This window comes from Pan paniscus, chromosome 15, assembly GCF_029289425.2.
Source record: "Pan paniscus chromosome 15, NHGRI_mPanPan1-v2.0_pri, whole genome shotgun sequence".
In the NCBI taxonomy this organism is placed as follows: domain Eukaryota; kingdom Metazoa; phylum Chordata; class Mammalia; order Primates; family Hominidae; genus Pan; species Pan paniscus.
In genome coordinates this window covers 21262928-21282793 of record NC_073264.2, presented here as the reverse complement: position 1 = coordinate 21282793, position 19866 = coordinate 21262928, and the positions used below count along the sequence as shown (strand labels likewise).

The following is a 19866-nucleotide window of genomic DNA, read 5'->3' as shown; positions in this document are numbered from 1 at the left end:
ACATTGAAATTGTGATTTGCGCAATAAAAATAGTCATGTAAGGTGGTCTGTGAGATGACACCAGAGCCAAATAACGTGTGGGGTGTTGTGTACAAAATATATTGTTAGTATGTATGTTAAAAATTAGAGAATGCCAACTTGCAACTTCTTCGTGGAACCTAAAAAAAAAAAATAAAAGTAAGGTTTTCATCTCCCATGTCAGCTGGAGATGAACATATATATAAAGCATCATCGTAACAAACATCTGGCTGAGAGTTTGAGTCTGTAGAGAAGGATCATTGGTCCAAGTCAGGTCTTAACATCCATTGGTTCTTCTGCCCTTGGCGTGATTGATCAACTCCATAATAGTGGACAATCACATTATCTACTTTAATGAGATATTTATGAAAAAATTTAGTTACGAACTATGACATAGTTGAGATGCCCTGAATTATAAGCCATAAAGAGTAGGACAACTAAGAAGCAAAATTAGGACTTAATAACATTTCCTGAAAACTACAACATTTGCATATTAGAACCTATGAACAAAATTCGCACTGGATTTTATTTGGGATTCCAAGATAATTTCAGTCATAAAGTTTAGGAACAAATTATTCCATTGTTTTACTATTTCTCTGAGCATTTAAAAAAATGTTATCTTGTTAAATCATTGTAACAACCTAGTAAAATAAGGCAGCATAGTCCTCACTTTGTAGAAGAAGACATTGAGCCTAAGAGAAGCAGCTTGTTCAAGAGCAAATAGCTGTTCATTATGGAGCTAGGACTTATTTAGAGTTGGGACACTTTCTATTATGTCAGGCTAATGCAAGTTAATTTACTGGGTCAAAGTGCCCTCGATTTATGAGTATTTCATCTTACCTTTTTTCTTCTTTAATTAGAAGCTTCATGAGAAGTTTGTAGAACGTACGCATAAGTGGATGGGATAATACTGTTAAGTTCTGATACTCTGATATTGTTTGAAATACTCTAAGAATTTTACATTTGGTAAGTTTCCAGATCAGTATTTTAAAACAGTAATTTTATTTGTTATATTTTTATACATAGAATTTGTGAATTACTTTCTGACTACAAAGAAAAACAGATGCCAAAATTCTCCTCTGAAAACAGCAACCCAGGTAAGACTTGTGATAGTGAATTACTTTAGGTCAGTTGTCCACAATCTTTTTGGCACCAGGGACCGGTTTTGTGGAAGACAATCTTTCCATGGGCTGGGGGAAGGTGGGGATGGTTTCAGGATTATTCAGTCACATTACACTTATTGTGCTACTTTATATTATTATTACATTGTAATATATAATAAAATAATTATACAACTTACCATAATGTAGAATCAGTGGAAGCTCTGAGCTTATTTTTCTGCAACTAGATGGTCCCTTCTGGGGGCAAAGTGAGACAGTGACATATCATCAGGCATTAGATTCTCATACGAAGCACACAACCTAGATCCCTCAGATGGGCAGTTCACAACAGGGTTGATGCTCCTATGAGTATCTAATGCTATCACTGATCTGACTGGAGGCAGAGTACAGGCTGTAATATGAGCCATAGGGAGTGGCTGTAAGTACAGGTGAAGCTTCCCTGGCTTGCCTGCTGCGCACCTCCTCCTGTGTGGCATGGTTCCTAACAGACCATGGACTGGTACCAGTGTGTGGCCTGGGAGTTGTGGAGCCTTGCTCTGGGAAGTCCTACCATAGATTTAAAAAGTAAAAGTAAGGAATTTTAGTTCACAAAAGAACAGTGAAGCACAGGTCATGTTACATATGCTTGTGCCAACAAGGTCTCACTATTACTGACTTCATTCCTCCTATTTTGAAGTTGAAAGGGATGCATTTACTTTGTTGGAATAAGATGTTCTTCCACCGGCTGGTTAATTGTCATGTTAACAGTAATTTTGTTAGAAGAACGTGCTCTGCTACCATTTGCCAAACGATTGTCATAATGTACAATTTGCCCAACGCAAGGGTCAGCAGATTATAATAAAAATATAAAAATGTTTCACAGTAACAAAAATGCTAGTATGCTACCTGGATGTGGACACCTAATACATGGTACAATCCAAACTGTATGAGGACACCTTTAATTTAGCTACCTATTTATCAAAGAGCTTCTGTAAGTTAGGTTTTATAAGTTGCAGGAGACAAAGATGGAATAGATGTAGTTTTAATCTTTAAGGTGCTCACAACAGAAGTGTCTCTATTTCATTTCTGTGCTTTTTCAACAGAATTTACAAAGAAAACATTTTTATTTATGTTTTCACTTGTCCACTTAACAAATAACTGTCAAATGTCTTTTAGATACTAAGCAGTTTTTCTAAGGCTACAGAACACAAAAACACAGACAGGAGCTTGTTATTATTATCATTGTCATTTTTATTATTTTGCTGCTTTATTCAGTGCTTACTGTGTGCTAGATGCCCACTGGAATCTTATAATTGTGATTTATTATATGTGATATTGATTTTGTGCCAGACATATGTGATGAGGAGTGAAAGCTTTAGAAAGAAAGGTGGCAGGATTTAAGGTAAGCATGCAGAGTGAGAAGAATTTTTCAGGGAAAGAAGCAGAAGAATGACATTTGGCAGAAGGAACATGTAGTGAGATTGTGTGTTTGCCAGAAGGAACATCTAATGAGATTGCCTGTTTGGGAGGAAGAGCAGCAAGTGCAGAAGACAAGATGCTCGAGTCAACATGGCAGGGTTTCTGAGCAGTTCACTTTTGCTATTACCAAAAGTATGAGATACCAGAGGTTGGGAATGAGGTGAATACTTAGCTAAGGCAAGTTTACGATAGACTTTTTAATACTATAGAAATGAGTAGGTCTTTTCCTGTGGGCCATGGGAAATTTACCAGGTAGAATGCTTTGGACTGCAAATACTAGATGAGCAGTGGCTAAAACACTAGGAACCAGAGTTGTTTTTTTGTTCATTGATATCCTAGGGATCCCACTTGTCCCTATTTCAGCTGTGCTGTTGGCAGTGTTTTATTCACATCTCCTTTCGTGGTTGGCTAATCTGCAGCAGCTCCAAACATCTTGTTCTCACAACACAACATCGCAAGGGCTCCTTTTCTTCACGTGTGTCTTTTAAACAGGGAGAAAACTTAGAAGCATGCAAGGGGCTTCCTGTAACATTTCATTGGCTGGGTCACACCACATGCTCATTCCCAAACCAGGCACTGGGAAGGTAAATACCTGATTAGCTTAGAATAAACATTTCTCTTTCTGAGGCTGAGGAGGGGGATTGGGATAATAAATATCCCAATAGACTTATGTTTTTTCTGCCGGAAAGAATGAGGAATGGCTATTGATAGAGAGCCAACAATGTGTGCTGCAGGGGCTCATTGGAGAAATTTGAGCAGGGGAGTCACAAGATTAAATTTGAGTATTAAGGCATTCTGGTTATGGTGTAAAATGGGTTAGCAAGCTTTTTCTTTAAAGGACTGGGGGGAAATATTTTAGACTATGTGGTCTCTGTCATATCTACTTAACCCTGCTGTTGTCTGCTGTTATAGTGTGAAAGCCACCATGATTATATGTAAGCAAACAGGCATGACTGAGCTCCTATAAAACTTTATTTACAAAACCATAATGCAGATTGGATTTGGCCTGTGGCTGGCCTATAGTTTCCTGGGATTGATGGAAGATAATCATGTAAAGAAACCAGGAGACAAAGGAAGCTTTTGCAGTAGTCAGTTATAGTTTCCATGTCACACATCCTTGGAGTAGCATCAATGTATTATGAGGTTTTCACCCGTCCATGGTGAAATAAATAACGTTAGGAATCTCAGTTACTCATTTTACTATGTTGGCCTTTGTTGTGCCTTTTTCATTTGTTTTGCTTAATTTTTTTCCTGTAAGAAATAACATTAATAGTTGGCAGTTTTCTTTTAAATAGAAGTCATTTTGTAAATGTTTGTGTTTCCAGTGGCAATGGGAATATAAAACAGAGACAGAAGAGAGGTATAGTCAATATGATTTAGTGATAATTGAATGAGAAAGGCTTGGGGGACAGAGAGAAATCTCAGATGATGTACAGGTTTCCAGATTGTACACTAGTATTTAACCTGGATATGAGGAAGGAGTAGGAAATTTTCTGGTGAATACAGAAGAGCAAAGAGCAGCAGGTCAGCAGGAATGACTAATTTTTTTCTATGCATGTTTAATGGAATATTCATGTAGGATATTTTCAGCAGGTAATTGGATAATCAGCATTTATAAGTCGCATCCTACTAGTTTGACTCTCAGTAATAAGACTTGTCAAAGATCCAAGAATCTGAAAGTCAGTGACAAATGTCCATGTGCATCACCATCCGTGACAGAAAGTCAGCATCCACAGAACACAGAATTGGGACAGATGAACTTAATAGATAAAGATGAATATCGGAGTTGTTCCTGTTAGGGAATGATACTCTCCATGACCTGTGTGAGTCACAGCTGCCAGAAAAGAAAGAGCAAGGAGCGTATGAAGGCAGCACAGCAAATTCGGTCCTAGAGTGCCTTGCTTGGCTTCATGTCGTAGTTCTGACTTCTAAATAATCATTTTCTGCAAAATATGCTTTGTGTTTTTCCCTCTTGCCGCCTGCAGCCAATCAGAATCTTTTTAGCAGGACATAATGAAAAGAAGTAAGAGAGAGTGTTTTTTTGTATGGGATAGTATTTAACGTAAACTTGAGAGTGAGTACCAGGATTATACTTAGAATTTATGGACTGGATGGGAAGACTGGATAGAAATGTAAAGATTGCTGACTCAAACACAATGTGGTTTCTTTGCTTTATTGTCACAGCTCTGAATTCATGACTCTTAGTTGTATTCATAAGCACTATAACTTTACAAAGCATCTTTCAAAACCAAATATTTACTGATTTATTATAATTTGTATGACTTTATTATAGAACTGACTTTCCAAATGTTCATGAGAATTGTTTAGAATTTGCTACATAGTTTCATCTCAGCTGTGTCCACATGAGCTATCTGTCACCTTGTCTTAATGAATAATGGTTCACTAGGAATATTGGTTTTGGCATTGAAATGATCTATATCTAAATGCAGATAGGACCCGGGACCACTTTTGAACATTAATGTCCAAGTAACTTAAAATTACACATGAGGCTTTCATAATCTGACTTCTGCCCCACTCTCCATCTTTAGCCCTTTTCCCTGTGTGCCCTTTCTCTGGCATTACTGAGCTGCGGGTAGTGCCCTACTCACTCATCCTTCTATTGTAGGCAAATACTTTCACTCTTTCAGGCCTGGCTCCCGCTCTTGCTGCTGCGTGGCATGCCGTCACCCTTTCCTGCCCTCTGCCCCTTTTAATCTGGCTAGTCTCAATATTTAAGTCTCTGCTTGGGCATGTGTTCTAGAAAAGCCATCTCTGACATGCTTTATTTTCATTCTTTTTAAACCCTAATGCCTAGCATGTATTTAGCAAGACTCAATAAAAAATTTCTGAGTAAAACAAAGACTGTTTTTACAAAGATGATGTGCAAGACTCTCCCCTGCAGTCTTGGAGTAGAGGGGACAGACATGTGGAGGAATAATGTACGGTTTAGGTGGTAAAGATGCAGTAGAAAAATCAGTAAAGTACTAAGGCAGCCTCAAGGAAGGAGGTACCTGTTTATTTGGGGAAAGACATGCAGAATCAAGGAAGACTTCACATAGCATTGTTTCAAAAGATGAAAATAAGGCCAGGTGTGGTGGCTCACACCTGTAATCCCAGCACTTTCGGAGGGGATCACGAGGTCAGGAGATCGAGACCATCCTGTCCAATGGTGAAACTCCATCTCTACTAAAAATACAAAAATCAGCTGGGTGTGGTGGTGCTTGCCTGTAATCACAGTTACTCAGGAGACTGAAGCAGGAGAATCACTTGAACCAGGGAGGCAGAGGTTGCAGTGAGCTGATCATGCCACTGCATTCCAGCCTGGGGACAGAGGAAGACCCTGGCTCATAAAAAAAAAAAAAGAAAAAAGAAAAAAAGAAAATAAATTTGTCAGAATAGTGGAGGGAAACATTTTAGATATTAGGAAGATGTTGTACACTAATAAAGGTGTCAGCAGTGATTTTGGAAATCATTTATAAGGTACTATTAGGAAGTGGAGAACAGTACACTGTGTCACCTTATATGTTTCTACTGTATTTTAAAGCTGTGTTTCTGGTGGTTTTGTTCATGGATGTTGGGTGGATGAATTTGTGAGGGAATTTTTGACATGTTTGTTTGTCTTCAATCTGGTGACATCTGGTATCTCCCCAAGTGGGTTTTTGAAGTTTTTGAGAATTATTTCTTAAATAACAATTTCACAAAAGATGAAACACTCAATTTATGAAATAAAATGAAATGTCTCAAATCTGTTTTTAAAAGGCAATAGTTTTTAACTGTTCTAAGTGGTTGATTTTAACTGAATATATGGATTTTTCAACAGAACAAGACTTAAAGCTGACATCAGAGGAAAAGTCACAAAGGCTTAAAGGCAGTGAAAATGGCCAGCCAGAGGCATGGAAACTTTTTAATTTAAACTTTTGTTTAATGTTGTTTTTTTTTTTTTTGCCTTAATAATATTAGATAGTCCAAATGAAATTACCTTTCAGACTAGGCTTTGAAAATCAGTAGATTGTTTTTTTAAGAATCTTTTGTCCAGGCGAGTTGGCTCACGCCTGTAATCCCAGCACTTTGAGAGGCTGAGGCAGGTGGATCACGAGGTCTGGAGATCGAGACCATCCTGGCTAACATGGTGAAACCCCGTCTCTAGTAAAAATACAAAAACTTAGCTGGGCGTGGTGGTGGGTGCCTGTAGTCCCAGCTACTCGGGAGGCTGAGGCAGGAGAATGGCATGAACCCGGGAGAGGGAGCTTGCAGTGAGCTGACATCCACCACTACACTCCAGCCTGGGTGACAGAGCGAGACTCCATCGCAAAAAAAAAAAAAAAAAAAAAGAATATTTTAATAGATTCTTAAAATTTATTGTAATAAATTCAGCAACCTTATTAACAGAAGAATCAATAGATTCTAATTTAATATTTGATATTTAACTTCAACATAACCCACTATAAAATTTAAAATACTCTTATTTTAAAATATTCTTATCTACCTTCTTGATTAGCTTATAGCTAATCTTTCCTTTTGAAATAGAGGCAAAAACAAATTTCAGAACTTTGTTTGTTCTTTTATTTTTACAACACCCTAACATGATAAAGTAACATCAATTATTGAATCATATTATTAAGCAATAGGAATTATGAACAATGTAACACTGATTCCCTGAGCTGGATTCATGGTTAAAGAGTAATCATGACCTGTGATTGAAAATCCACAGTTTTATATTGTCAGTCACTGATACCAAGGTTAAGGACATATCCTGCCTTGTGGTCTCTCGTTGACCTCAGCATTTCTGTTCAGGGAGGGAACCAGGTCATAAAAGCAACGCAACTGCCTATTACAAGAACCATATCTTGCAGAATGGGACCTTTGGTGTTAGTGCACAAACACAATAACATTCTAATTCATTTCAATTGCAGAAAATCAGTACAGATTAAAAATTTTTATCTGCTGTCATTAGCACACATTAGAATATATTAGAACTGGACTTAAGCAGATAATCTGGATACATAACACTATCATATGACAGTATATAATTTCAATTAAAATGTGAGAATTTGCATTTCTTTCTGTTTGGTGTTGATTTCGGCTCCTAACAGTTTAAAAGGTGCCTACAATCCAGTTAGGAATCTTTTTAAAAAGCACTTCAGTGCACTGTAGGTGCTCACTAATTAGGGTTTCATGAGGTAAACTCTTTTCAAGTGAGGAAGATTTTGGAACACTACAAATCATCTGCTGATTCATTTTTGGTAGATTTAACACATAACAAATTAAATTTAGTCCAAACAAATAGTGAGAAAGTTAAATTTGCTGGTTCATGTTTTTCTTCTCCCTTTGTCTAAGGTGAATTATTTTTCACATGTTAGAAGCCAGTGATGTGGCAGTAGCTAAACATAGATTAAAAAGTTAATTCTTAATTTTAATTATTATTTAACAGTTAAATTTTAATTTTAATTATTTTCTAATTTTTATTGCCCATACTTGATTACTTAAGAATAAAATTATTTTAAAAACATGCACTCCAAAAGAGGAAATGTCACAGAAATACAACAAGCAAATTAACCTTCTGTTTTTACATCTGCAGAAAAGATCTCAAGAACCAGAAATAAATAAGGATGGTGATAGAGAGGTATACCTTTATATTCAAATGTTTGTGTTGAATTAGATTTTTACATTATGTTGTTTAACAAAGTGTAGTAAATGTAGGCATACATGATCCTATCATGTAAGTAGCATAAATCATCAGTGAAAAATTTAATACTTAACTCAGAATTCTGTACATTGAATTTTAAAGAGGTGCAAACCCTAGAGCTATTCTTTCATTATTATGGAATAATCCCGAATGGTGCCATAAAATGCTAGGTAATGCCACTTTAGGAGCTTTAGACCAATTATTTTATCTTTCTTGGTTTTAGTCTGATTATCAATAGATAATGTGCCTAAAGTAGATAATTTCTTATTCTGTGTATCTTCCAGCTAGAAAATTTTATGGCTATCAAAGAGGAAATGAAGAAGCACGGAAGTACACATGTCAGATTCCCAGAAAACCTGACTAATGGTGCCACTGCTGGCAATGATGATGATGGATTAATTCCTCCAAGGAAGAGCAGAACACCTGACAGCCAGCAATTTCCTGACACTGAGAATGAAGAGTATCACAGGTAAGCCTATGGCAACATTGAACAGGAGGTGACTTTGTGCTGTCAAACTAATCCTAATTTGGGCTAATATTCATGATGAACAAATTTTATACTTTTATTAGGATATTCAGCCTTGCCTGTTAATCAGAAAAATGAAAATCAGCAAACAATCAGTTACCGTTTTTTTCCAGTCATTAATTTATTTGAAAAATAACCAGTATTGGCAAATGTGAGGGAAAAGGCATTTTCTTTTCTTTTCAGTGAACTTTTATTTTAGCTTCGGGGTACATGTGCAGGTTTATTATATAGGTAAACTGTATCATGGAGGTTTGGGGTACAGATTATTTCATCAGCCACATAATAAACAAAATACTCGAAAGGTAGTTTTTTGGTCGTCTCCCTCCTGCCATGCTCCACCCTCAAGTAGGCCCCAGTGTCTGTTATTCTCCTCTTTGTGTCCATGAGTTCTCACGTTTAGTTCCCACTAATGAGTAAGAATATGTGGCATTCGATTTTCTGTTCCTGCATTAGTTTGCTTAGGATAATGGCCTCCAGCTCCATCTGTGTTGCTGCAAGGGAAATGGTTTCACTGAAAAAGACATTTCATACACTGTTGGTAAATACATTTTGAACATTAATTTAGTAGCATATTCACACACACATATACAACAGAGTAAGCATATATAATACATGTAAAGGATATTTGTATAGATATGTTATATGTATACTTATGTATAAGGACATTTATTATAGTATTATTATATAAAAAATTTGGAGCTAGTCTAATTCCTTATCAATAGGAAATAGCTCAATTTCCATATCCCCAAAATAATGTATTATGCAACCATTTTTAAAAAATGAGGTTAGATCTAGGGTATACTGATTATTTCACAATTAAAATGTTTTTAAAGCATTTAGTTTGATGACACATCTTAAGAGTTCTTGTTAAAATTCTTGTAATATCTGCTGTGTTGCAAATGGAAGCTACATGCTACATTGACACTGTACCTTGTTAGCAACAAGATTGCTAGTTACTAAATTTTTGTTGTCAGTGCCTGAGTGCTGAAATATTGGACCCTCAATCTGAATATTGCCAAGGGATTGTACATGGGGATCTATATTTAATATAAACATTTCAGTATATTGGGTAAAACTTTTATTCAAATATATGAAAGGATATTTGATCTACTAAACCAGGAGTTGGCCAGCTTTTTCTGCAAACAGCCAGTTAGTAAATATTTTAGGCTTTGTGGACTACATATATTTATTTTCTTGAGACAGGGTCTCACTCTGTTTCCCAGGCTGGAGTGCAGTTGTGTGATCATGGCTCACTGCAGCCTCGACTTTCTGAGCTCTAGTGATCCTCCCACCTCAGCCTCTCTACTAGCTGAGACCACAGGTGTGCAATCACCCAGCTAACTGACACTATGGACTGTAAAGTGAATAAGCATGGCTGTGTTCCAGGATACTTGACTTACAAAAACGGGCAGTGGGCTGGATTTGGCCCACAGGTGCTTATTTGCTGACCCTTGTGCTAAAAGGAAGGTGCTGCTAATGCAGTGACTCTTGCTTGTAAAAGTGCCCTGCATGTGTGACATTATCCTCCCTTTGAGACAAGGATATATTTCAGTATTCACCTCACCATATTTTTCCAGTGACTTCATATGATTTTGAAAACTACATTTATAAAATAAGATTATTTTCTGCATTTCTCCCACTTTATTCCTGTTAATAGAACTCAGTATTTTACTATGATCAATTACTTCATATATTTGATGAGTGTCAACTGTCCTAGAATTGGCTGATTTTTATCAAGCAAGAAATATTCTCCTTGAGAGTTTTAGTATTTCTTGGTCTTTATGTATAAGCATGAACAAAATGATAATCAGCTTATGTAATCTAGAAATGTTCAAAGGGCCTTTAAAACCTTAGTCTGACATTTCTAAATGCCATATGTGTATAATTTTTATAACCTTTAGAATATATAATTGTTACATAAAATTTGAAAACTCCACCTGGTATGTAAAATTTGGAAGCTACTGTTTCTTGTCTATCACTTTTCCATGACTGTGGATGAAAATTACATCATTCTCAGTCATGAGTGTTAAGTATGTTGTCCTTAAAGAACTATCTACACTCATGAACTCAAATTTTCTTTCCATTCACTCTTGATCTCAATGCTGGTAAGTCTTCAATTTCAGCACTCCTCCAGAGTTGTTTTTCCTCAAGATTATCACTAATTTTTTCTGTACTAAATCTAGGCATTTTTCTTACACCTCATTTAATCTGTCAGCAATATTTGAGCCAATGGAGGGCATCTCCTCCCTAATGGCATCTTCACTTGGCTTTCAGGACCTCACTCCCTCTGGCTTTTCCTCCTGCCTTTCTAGTCCGTTTATCATGGTCTGTTTTGCTTGCTGCTCCTCATCTTTCTCCTTTTGGACATTGTTGTTTCTCATGGCTCAGTCCTCAATCTTCTTTCTCATAATTTTTTTTTTTTAAGACAGAGTCTCGCTTTGTCTCCCAGTCTGGAGTTCAGTGGCATGATCTTGGCTCATTGCAACCTCTGCCTCATGAGTTCCAGCACTTCTCCTGCCTCAGCCTCCTGAGTAGCTGGGATTACAGGTGCGCGACACCATGCCTGGCTAATTTTTGTATTTTTAGTAGAGACAGGTTTCCCCATGCTGGCCAGGCTGGTCTCAAACTCCTGACATCAGGTGATCTGCCTGCCTTGGCCTCATGACATGTTGGGATTACAGGCGTGAGCCACCGCGCCTGGCCCCTCGTGACTTTTTCTACTGTGTATATGCTAGTGATTTCCAAATGTATGTCTCCAACTTAGATCTCTTTCCTTAATTCTAGATCTCTATATCATCCCACCTACTTGACATCTCTATTTGATTAGCTGTTGGGTATCACACACTTGTCAGATCCAAAACTGGGCTACTGATGTCCTTCCTGAAATCTATACCTCATGTAGTCTTTCCTACTTTGGTTAACAGCAACTCTTCCAGTTGCTCTGCCAAAAACATCAGTGTCATTCTTGACTGATCTTTCTCTCTGTCCTGACACTTCACATCTAATCTCTCAGTAAATCTTGTCAGGTCTATCTGAAGAATATATCCAGAGGCCAGTCTATCTTGTACAACTGAGCCACCGTCATCTGCAGTTTAGATGAGTGTCATAGACTGGGAATTGATAGTCCTGGTTTTTAAAAACTTCCCCTTTCATCAATTCTTATCTCAGTGGATGTATTTAAAACATAAGTCAAATGTTGTCATTACTCTGCCCCAGCCCTTCTGATTGCCTCCCATTTCACTCTGAGTATGTGCCAGAGTTCCTCCTAATAACTGAAAGGCAGTAAACCATCTGGCATGTTACCTCTCCTGCTTAAACTTCTGTTTCTTATCTCTTTTGCTGTGTTTCAGCCACACTGAACTTGTTGCTATTCCTTACCTATCCCTAGTGCTTAAAGACTCCAGGCACACCTCTGCACTTAGCAGTTCCGTGTGTCTGGAATGCTTTTTCACCAGATATTCTTCTAGCTTACTGTTTCCATTACTTCAGCTCTTTACTTAAAATCCCCTTTCTAAGAAGAAGAAAAAGGGTAAAAAGAAATACATTAAGGAATAACCACTTCCTGAGGAAGAACCATGTACCAGCACAATTCCTAGTCCAGAGAAAATGAAGAAAATGAAAAAAAAGAGAGATAATGAGGACTAACAGAAAGGAATTAGGATTGTATCATCAGGACGCATCAGGCTTGAGATTCAATTGGGAACATACCAGGGATGCTCTCTAACGTAATCGAGGGAAGGTTCAATGAAACAAAGTGATTTATCATCTCTAACTTCAAACCTATTTGTGTCTTGACATCAACTCTGTTACCATCATCATTTTTTAGAGTCTTTGATGTACAAATAAAGTTTCTTTGTATTAAAGAAAAATCCTCTTTCTCAGCAGGGACTTTTCTGGCCATCCCAACTTTCCCACCACCCTTCCCATCAAACACATAAAGATTTCATTTTCCTGATTTAGTTTTTCTCCTCTAACGTACTGTGTATTTTGCCGTATCTGTCTGTTGTTATTGTGTGTTTATCTCACTCTCATGAATAGGGTTTTTATTGTTCATTACCATATCCTCACTTCCTAGAAAAAGGCCTAGCCTATCAGACGTAGCTACCTAATAAATAGGTATTAAATGAATGAATGGAGTTTATCCCGGGTATATCGTTTGATTGATTCTCACTTAAAAAATGTTTGACAAGGTTCATTTTAACAATTTTGCCTGGTAATTATATGTATTTTAAAAATTCTTTTGGCTTTTTATAATAAGCTACATTCTTTATATTAATATTTTTTCACTTAGGTAGAAAAGCCCAATATTGTGGTTATTCACTATTCTTTTACTGGTAATCATGATAATTGCAATTATGGTAAAATGAGTCAGAGGAATTGCAAACTTTACTGGTATTTTATTGATTTAGAGACAGAGTCTCGCTCTGTCACCCAGGCTGCAGTGCAGTGGTGTGACCTCGGCTCACTGCAACCTCTGCCTCCTGGGTTCAGGCGATTCTCCTGCCTCAGCCCCCTGAGGAGCTGGGATTACAGGTGCATGCCATGACACCCGGCTAATTTTTGTATTTTTAGTAGGGACAGGGTTTCATCCTGTTTGTCAGGCTGGTCTTGAACTCCTGACCTCAGGCAGTCCACCCACCTCGTCCTCACAAAGTGCTGGGTGGATTACAGGTGTAAGCCACCACATCCGGCCACTAGTATTTTATTTTTTTTAGGGTGGTAAATGTAATGGACTCACAAATTCTTTCCAAGGGATTATGGACCTTCGGTATTTGAAATAAAAAGACAGTTGGAATTTTTCGCTTCCGATAGTAAGATTATACTGGTCAGGCACTGTCTATTCTGATGGAGCAGCTGTTGCTGCTTGGCTGTCTTTCAGAAGCAAGCTGCTCACATTGATATTGGTTGGTGAGCAAGGCCAGTGGTCATTGATCGATTGACAAGATTTTGAACTGGCTCTGGCTGGCTTCTTGTTACCATGGCTACAGGTCAATTCTTTCCTAAGTTTGAGTCAACTTTAACCAGAAATTTTCTGTTCAAAAGTTGCCTTCCATTAACTATGTTCAAAAAGAAACTTTTTAATATTCCAGAATTGTGGATTTAAAGTTTTGGTTATGATGACTTGGTTAATAATAGCTCTCACGAACATTTTTTTTTTGATGCATCATCTTAACCAGAAGAGTTCTCTGTATAATTTATTTCTTAAAAATAATTGTTTTGTTTTTGTTTTTGGTATTTTTAGAAGCTTTTGCTCAAGTCCTAACATAATCTCCAGTAGGAGATTTTAGTCTCTTTGTCAGTTCATGTATGTATATGATAGTCATATTCTGTCTTTTTAAATTCCTTTTCTTGTTCACTTTTTTCTCTGTACAATAGTAGTGATATTGTTATACATTTTTATCTCATTAAAAAGTTGTTACAATTTTCTGCTGGCAAATCTAGCTTTTTCTATATTTTGACTGAATAGGTTAAAAGTGAAGAAAATTTACGAGATCATTTTATTTTCAAACAAAATCATAAGTAATAAAAATTGCTATTTTGAATTATAAATAATGACATTTAGATATTTTAAAAATAAGGATACCACCCCCCCAATAGTTTGGCTTTGTGTTTCTATGCAAATCTCATGTCAAATTGTAATTCCCAGGTGTTGAGGAAAGACCAGCTCGGAGGTGATTGGCTCATGGGGTCGGTTTCCTCCATGCTGTTCTTGTGATAGTGAGTGAGTTCTCACAAGAGCTGATGGTTTCATAAGGGGCTCTTTGCGCTTCACTTCTCTCTTCTCTCTCTCCTGCCGCCTTATGAAGAAGGTGCCTGCTTCCCCTTCCCCTTCTACCATGGTTGTTAAGTTTCCTGAGGCCTCCCCAGCCATTCGTAACTGTGAATCAATCCTCTTTCCTTTATGAATTACCCAGTCTCAGGTATGTATGTGTGTGAATTACCCAGTCTCAGCTATGTACATATGTATATGTGTGAGTGTATATACACACATACATATATATGACACATATACGTGATGTGAGATATATATATGTATATATATCCATTTTCTTTATTCCACTCATCAGCTGATGGACACTGGATGATTCCATATCTTTGCATATTGTGAATTGTGCTGCAGTAAACATATGTGTGCGCGTGTCTTTTTGAGAGTACGATTTCTTTTATTTTGTGTAGATATCCAGAAATGAGAATGCTGGATAAAATGGTAGGATCTTCTTTTAGTTCTTTGAGAACTCTCCATACTGTTGTCCATAGATTTGTATGAATTTGCATTCCCACCAGCAGTGTATCACTGTTGTCTTTTCACCGCATCCACACCAACGTCTGTTGTTTTTTGATTTCTAATAGTGGCCATTCTGGCTGCAGCACGGTGATATCTCACTGTGGTTTTATTGTACATTTCCCTGATGATTAGAGATATTTAGCATGTTTTTATATGCTTGTTTACCGTTTGCACATCTTCTTTTGAGAAATGTCTATTCATGTAATTTGGCCACTTTCCAATGGAATTATTTGTGTTTTTCCTGTTGATTTGTTTGAGTTTCTTGTAGGTTATAGATATTAATCCTTTGTTAGCATCATAATTTTCAAATTTTTCCCATTGTATAGGTTGTTGTTTTACTCTGATGATTATTTCTTTTGCTGTGCTGAAGCTTTTTAGTTTAATTAGGTCTTATTTATTTATTTTCATTTTTGTTGGATTTGCTTTTAGGGTCTTCCTCATAAATCCTTTGCCTAGGCCCATGTTTTCAGGTCTTAGGTTTAGGCCTTTCATCCATCTTGAATTAATTTTTGTATATGGTGAGAGATAGAGATCCAGTTTCATTCTTCAACATGTGGCTCTCTTTTTTTCCCAGCACCATTTATTGAATAACCTGTACTTTCTCCAGTGTATGTTTTTGTATCCTTGCTCAGAGATCACTTGGTTGTAGCGGCTTTATTACTGAGTTGTCTGTTCTGTTCCGTTGATCTATGTATCTGTTTTTATACCAGTACCACGCTGTTTCTGTTACTGTGGCCTTAGAGTATAATTTGAAGTCAGGTAATGTGATGCCAACATATTTGTTCCTTTTGCTTGGTATGTCTGTTGCTGTTCAGGCTCTTTTGTGGTCCTACATGAATGTCAGCATTTTAAAATAATTCTGTGAAGAATAACATTGGTACTTTGGTAGGAATTGTATCGAATGTGTAGACTGCTTTGGGCACTATGGTCATTTTCACTATATCAGTTCTTTCAGTCCATGAACATAGGATGTATTTTCATTTGTTTGTGTCATCTGTTATTTTCTTTGGTGGTGTTTTCCAGTTATCTTTATATAGATCACTCACTTTTTTCATTAAGTATATTCCTAGGTATTTCACACTTTTTTGCAGCCACTGTAAAAGGGATTGGATTGTTGATATGAACTCTCAGCTTGGTCATAGTTGGTGTATAGTGGTGCTACTGATTGGTATTCATTTATTTTGTAACCTCTGAAACTTTACTGAATTCATGTATCAAATCTAGGAGTGTTTTGTAGGAGTCTTTAGGGTTTTCTAGGTATAAGATAATATCATTGGTGAAGAGAGAGTTTGACTTCCTCTTTTCCAATTTGGATGCCCTTTATTTCTCTTGCCCAATTGCTCTGCCTAGGACTTCCCAGTTTTATTCTTAATATGCATGAAATAAAAGTAAAATGGAAAGTGCTTAACGATGAGTTTATTTCACATCTCTCTCTCATACACAGATAAAATTATTTCAAAGTCCTATGTTAAAAACATAATATTAGACTCTGTCTTGTTCTAAAAGGAATTTCTAAGTTGTTTATAAAATACATAGGAATCAAGAATATAAGTGGAAACTGTTTCCAAAAAATAAACATAAAAAGTATGGGTTATAGGACACAGACCATTAGCAGTCCCTGGCCTGTTAGGACCTGGGCCACACAGCAGGAGGTTAGAGGCAGGTGAGCAAGTGAAGCTTCATCTGTTTACAGTCACTCTCTGTCGCTCGCATTACCGCCCGAGCTCCTCCTCCTGTCAGATCAGCGGTGGCATTAGATTGTCCTGAGTGTGACCTGAACCCTGTTGTAAGTTGCTGATGCGGGGGGATATAGGTTGTTCACGCCTTATAAGAATTGAATTCCTTATGATCTGTCACCATCTCCCGTCACCCCCAGATAGGACCATGTAGTTGCAGGAAAACAAGCTCAGGGCTCCCACTGATTCTACATTTTGGTGAGATATAATTATTTCATTATATATTAATAATAATAGAAATAAAGTGCACAATGAATGTAATATACTTGAATCATCCTGGAACCATCCCCCACCTCAGGTTCCTGGAAAAATTATCTTCCACAAAACCAGTCCCTGGTGCCAGCATGGTTGGGGACACCTGGTTAACAGATGTGAGACCCCTCTGCCTTGTCTTGGAATAATGTGCAGATATGCATTGTGTGAGTGACATCTGATGGCGCCATCTTGCCCTGTAAATCATTTTAGGGACACCTCCAGTATTTCATGAAAATTAAAATTTCTTCTAGTGATGAACAAAATGATACTCAGAAGCAATTTTGTGAAGAACAGAACACTGGAATATTACAAGATGAGATTCTGATTCATGAAGAAAAGCAGATAGAAGTGGTCGAAAAAATGAATTCTGAGGTATTTTCTTTAGTTATTTTCAAATGTTTTTATATGTGTGTATATTTTAAAGAACTGTATTTTGGAAATATAAAGGATTTTTAAGTCATATATATGTGTGTATATATTCTATATGTCCTTTGTCATATATCTATATATGTACATATAGGATAAAGCCATGTTCTTAATTCACCTCCATTTGCCTGCAACAGTTGAGTAGTGACCTGCACAATGGCCTCAATCCAAAGGAGAAGTATTTGATATTTTTCATAAGAATTGATGATCTTTCCACATCAGAAATAAGTTTTGCGACTGAAAACAGATTTTCTTGTTTTTGGACATTAGTTTTTAAAAAAATGTTAATAGAGAAGTCAATTGATTATGTTCACTGATGAGAAAGTAGGAAATGTATAGCTGGGTCAGAGGCCACATTGTGGATACCATTATCCTTACTTTTGCAGAGAGGAACAGTTTGCTCCAAGTAGTTTCTCATTTCAATGTAAAGAGGTTTGAAAACAATGACATGCCGCGATACACATTTAGTAATAATTTATTGATAAGTATTTTGTTTCTGGAGAAATAGTTCAGTATATTTCCCCTATTTCACCATTACTACTGTTTCAAACATTATAAAGAGGAAATAAAAGTTACCGCAATGGCAAATAATCTCATGATTTCGAAGAAAATCTCTATAAGTTGTATCTTATTTACCATTCATATTTTGAAACAAAAGGCTTCTTTTGTATTTATATATTTACACCACAGAAGTAACTGTGGTTTTGTGGAGGGTCACTAGAAGTAGCATCAGCATACCTGGGGAAAATCCTGCATCTGTGTATATTTTTTGACCTCTCCTTTTAAGAATCGCGATCTTAAATGAGTTCAGTATTGTATGTAGGAGTGCAATGCTTAGATACAGATGTGTACAGTGTAGAAGGGTACAGTGCTTAGATTTGACAGTTATAAATAAATGTAATTCTTATAACTGAGTATAAAAATATTAGAAATGTAGAATATCGGTAAAACGTTCTTCAGTAAAAGAAACTTAAAGAACTTTGAGAAATTGCTTCTGTCCAAATAAATGCATAGCTAAGGCTCTTAGGATGGTGTGGTTGATAGGTTAGATATCAGAGTATAAACCTAATCTTAAAAATATAGTCAAATGTATTAATCTTATATTTTATGCCTCTGGGTTTTTTGTAACTCAGAAAAAGGCTTTTTTAATTCTGAGATTCTTAAAAATCCTCTAGTGATTTATTTTTCATCGTCTTTAAATAAATATTTAAACTTTTAGGAATTCAGGAGCAGATTCCTAAAACTTTAAATATTTAAAGACAATGAAAAATAAATCACTGGAGGAATTTACACTCTGTTAGGTTTGAAGTTTTGTCCAATTTTTTTCCAGTTAAATATCCACTATGGGGATTCTTTCATTATACAAATACACGTTATTTTTTAATTTCAGAAGAAATCATGATATGTCAATCTATTGAGTGCTAACTAAAAGTTCTCTTTGTTTACTTAGCTTTCTCTTAGTTGTAAGAAAGAAAAAGACCTCTTGCATGAAAATAGTACGTTGCAGGAAGAAATTGCCCTGCTAAGACTGGAGCTAGACACAATGAAACATCAGAGCCAGCTAAGAGAAAAGAAATATTTGGAGGGAATTGAAAGTGTGAAAAAAAGGAATGATAATCTTTTAAAGGCTCTACGATTGGAAATGAGCTCACCATGGATGATGATACCGCCGTGCTCGTCATTGACAATGGCTCTGGCATGTGCAAGGCCGGCTTTGCGCGCGACGATGCCCCCCGGGCTGTCTTCCCTTCCATCGTGGGGTGACCTTCCACCAGATGTGGATCAGCAAGCAGGAGTATGATGAGTCAGGCCCCTCCATTGTCCACCACAAATGCTTCTAGGTGGACTCTGACTTAGTTGCATTACACCCTTTCTTGACAAAACCAAACTTCTCAGAAAACAACATGAGATTGGCATGGCTTTATTTGTTTTCTTGTTTCATTTTTTGTTTTGTTTTTTATTGGCTTGACTCAGGATTTAAAAACCGGAATGGTGAAGGTGACAGCAGTCGGTTGGAGTGAGCTTCCTCCAAAGTTCTACAATGTGGCCGAGGACTTTGATTGTACATTGTTCTTCTTTTCAATAGTCATTCCAAATATTGTGAGATGCATTGTTTCAGGAAGTCCCTTGCCCTGCTAAAAGCCACCCCACTTCTCTCTAAGGAGAATGGCCCAGTCCTCTCCCTATTTCACACAGGGGTGGTGATAGCATTGCTTTTGTGCAAATTACGTAATGCAAAATTTTTTGAATCTTCGCCTTAATACTTTTTAATTTTGTTTTATTTTGAATGATCAGCCTTCATGGCCCCCCTCTTTTGTACCCCAACTTGGGGTGTATGAAGGCTTTTGGTCTCC

At 36.8% G+C, this 19866-nt stretch overlaps 1 pseudogene; it reads left to right on the top strand.

The window, feature by feature from the left end:
* The window catches only part of LOC100995769 (POTE ankyrin domain family member F-like), a 42473-nt pseudogene extending 23197 nt beyond the window's left edge, over positions 1-19276 (top strand).
* The last annotated feature ends 590 nt before the right edge of the window (positions 19277-19866 follow it).